Raw genomic sequence first — 3,993 nt, 5'->3', positions numbered from 1 at the left:
TTACCTGTATTTCTATCTCTGAGGATTTTCATGTCAAGGATCTTCTTAGCAGCACCAAGATCCTTCATCTTAAATTTAACACTCAACAAAGACTTCAAAGAGACTATATCATGTTTGTTCTTTACAGTAATGAGCATGTCATCAACATAAAGCATAAAAAAAATAATAGAATTATCACTTGACACTTTATAATAAATACAACTATCATACTCACTTCTTGTGTAGCCAATCTTTATCATGTGGGAATCAAAGCGCTTATACCACTGCCTAAGAGATTGCTTAAGATAATAAAGTGACCTCTTAAGCAGATAAACATGATCTTCCTTTTCCTGTACCTTGAAACCTTCAGGCTACTCCATGTAAATCTGTTCCTCTAAGTCACCATGAAGAAATACAGTCTTCACATCAAGCTGTTCAGGTTCTAAATCATACATGACCATCAAAGCAAGTAGTACCCTGACCGAAGTATGTTTCACCACTGGAGAGAATATTTCATTGTAGTCTATCCCCTCCTTCTGTGCATAGCCCTTGGCTATAAGTCTGACCTTATATTTTTCACGCTCTTTCTCAGATGTTGCCTCTTTCTTACTAATGACCCATTTACATCCAATGATTTTTCTTCCCTTGGGTTTTTCTATAATCTCTCAAGTTTTATTTTTCTGTAGAGACTCCATTTCCTTCATCATAACTGCCATCCATTTATCTTATTGTGTATTACTCAAAGCATCATGATAGGAAGATGGATCACCTGTACCTACAGTGAGGACATAGGCAATCATGTCCTTAAGTCCATATCTCATAGATGCTTTGTGAGTATGCTTCCCTTACCCTTTGCTATAGTATAGGAAACTTCTATTGCTTCCTGTTGTCCTGGTAAGTCACTTGATGACTCATTTTCTCTTGTTGTTTCTGACACCTAACTCCATCTGCACAGTTGAACCTTCTTTATTTTCATCAACTGCTTGTGAATTATAATTTGACTTTACCATTTGAAAATCATCAAACACAACGTCCCTGCTAACTATAATTTTCTGTGAACTTGAATCCCTTTACGCCTTTCTTAAAACCAAGAAAGTTACACTGCTTAACCTTTGAGTTTAACTTGGAATGCTGCTCACTCTCAACTTGTGCATAGGCTGGACAATCAAATATTTTTAGAATAGAATAATTTACTGATTTTCCTGTCCATACCTATTCAAAAATTTTACAATCAATTGCCTTTGATGGTGACCTGTTGATGAGAAAACATACCATATTCACTGCTTCTGCCCAAAATCTCTTGCTCAACCCTACATTCAGCCTCATACTCCGAGCTCTTTCTAGAAGTGTTATGTTCATTCTTTCAGCTACACCATTTTGTTGTGATTTCTTTGGAACCATGAAGTGACGTGTAATCCCTTCAGCTTTGCACAATTCTAGAAAAGGCTTATACGTGTACTTCCATCCATTATCTGTTCTCAAGTACTTAATTTTTTTTCTTATCTTTCTTTTTACCTTAGCCTTCGATTCCTTAAATTTAGTGAACACCTCACTTTTATGCTGCATAAAAGTAGATCCAGACTTTTCTTGAGTAATCATCAATAAAGGTCATGAAGTATTCTACCCCACTTTTAGATTTTATTATTGAAGGACCCCATACATTGTTGTGTACATAATCAAGCACCACTTTACTCTTATGTTTTACAGTTTTGAAACTAAACTTGCATTGTTTTCCGAACACATAATACTTGTAAAAGTTCAGTTTACTAGTTTTCACTCTCTTCAACAGTTTTCTTTTATGAAGCTCCATCAATCCTCTTTCTCCTATATGCCCTAACCGCATATGCCATAAATAGGTATAATCTGTATCAGATCCTACATCTGTAGTCATAGATGCTTCACCTGTAACTATGCTCCCTATGAGTTTGTATAGGTTTTCAGTTAGCTGTCCCTTCATGACAACCATGACACCCTTAATAATTTTGAGAACTCCACCTTCTTCTATGTACTTATAGCCATTTGATTCAAGTGCCCCCAAAGATACTAAATTTTTCTTTAATTTTGATACATGTCTCACATCTGCTAAAGTTCTTACTATCCCATCAAACATCTTGATTTTGATAATGCCTATCTCAATAGTCTTTGCATACAACATCATTTTCTATTAGGACAAATCCACCATTTTATGGTTGATATGTATCAAATCAATGCTTCTGTGGACACATGTGATATGAACATCCAGAATCTAAAATTAAAGAATCAAAAGGTTTATTCTTACCTGATGATATAGAGAGTACAACTCCATCATCTCCATCTAAACTGTCAGTCATACTAGTTTTCTCAGATGTCTTATCTACACATTTCTTTTTCAAATCCACCTTCTTCTTCAAGCACTTTCTCTTCCGATGACCTTCTTTCTTACAATAGTAACAAGAGACCTTTGTCTTTGTCCTTTTTGATTTTGATTGATTCTTCCCAGATCTCTTCTGATTTGATCTCCCTCTTTCCTGCTCCTTGTTACCTCCGAAAAGACCTTTTCCTTGAGATTTTGTACTACTGGTCTTCTTCCTTGTATCATTGGACATGAAAGCAGTTGCGATTTCGTCCATCTCAAGGGTCTCCTTTCCATACAAGAGAATTGCTACCAAGTGATAATATGATTCTAGAAGCGATGACAATAACAATAATGCCTTATCTTGATCCTCGATCTTAACCTCTAGATTTGTAAGTTTACTTACGATCTGATTGAGCATATTAAGATGCTCTAATAGATCCATACCTTCCTCTATCTGTAGATAATACAATTGCTTCTTCACGAAAAATTGTTTGTTAAGGACTTTGTCATGTATATGTTTTCAAGTTTCACCCATAACAGCGGTACAGATTCGATACCTACAACTTATTATAAGGCATCATTAGAAAGATTCAATCGAATAACACTTATCGCATTTTCCTCCATCTCTTCCCACTCTTCGTTAGTAATTTTTGTAGGTTTCTTCGACTTCCCCAATAACGTTTTCTTCAAACCCTGTTGTATCAGAAGATCCTTCATCTTTTGACACCAGAGAGTGAAATTATTCTTCCCATTGAACCGTTCGATATCATACTTGACATTTGATCTCTTCCCTGCCATCGTGATAGTAAACCCTAGAAAACAAAAACCTAGAGCTCTGATACAATTTGTAGAAACACAATCCTAAAACAATGCAGAAGATAATAAAAAAATAGAACAAACAATACACAGATTTACGAGGTTCGGTAAGATTACCTACGTCCTCGATAAGATGAGATCCTGCTTCACTATCAATGGAGAATAGGGTTACAACGCTCATCCCTCACACCTCTCAGTATTGCTTGCATTACAGATAAAGAAATCATCGCTACAAATATATAGCAAAAAATCCTAATCCGAAAAGTACACAATTGCCCTCAAATAAATGGAGACCGTCATCCTATCTGTCGAGGCTCTACACCAGTACTCCCTTGGTTAAACTATAACAGAATACAAGACATCATACACCAACACGGTCGAATCACCCCCAATAGGGATCAATACATGTTTGGGTGGGACCGTTGCTCATAACCCTCGTGTGGGCGGTGGTAACACAAAGACTGGTTATGGGATGGGCGGTAGTTACAATTGAAGGAGGACCTTGACTAGCACTGTCCTTCGAAATAGTACATTTTTTGTTTCTCTCAGTTCCTTCACTTCTTGTCCGATTGTATTTTGTCGCAGGCACAATACTTGTTTTAGTCAGTTTTGCACTGCTGTGACTTAAGTGGTATATCCTGCGCCCTCTCCATGTAACTTGAGCGGTGATGGTCGTTGATCATCCTTTTTAGATCTTGTTCAGTAACTTTTATGATTTGGTCACGGTGTAATATATTCCCTTATCACTAAAGACTTATAATTGTAATTTTTTTGAAATGTATATTTATTGTTGCAGATTAATTATAGTTTGTTATCGATAGCTATGAGTATCGTGGTTGCTTTTGTGATTCCGAATTTCAAAA

The sequence above is a fragment of the Macadamia integrifolia genome, chromosome 9 (assembly GCF_013358625.1).
Source record: "Macadamia integrifolia cultivar HAES 741 chromosome 9, SCU_Mint_v3, whole genome shotgun sequence".
NCBI classification, from domain to species: domain Eukaryota; kingdom Viridiplantae; phylum Streptophyta; class Magnoliopsida; order Proteales; family Proteaceae; genus Macadamia; species Macadamia integrifolia.
Note: the sequence above shows the minus strand (reverse complement) of the source record.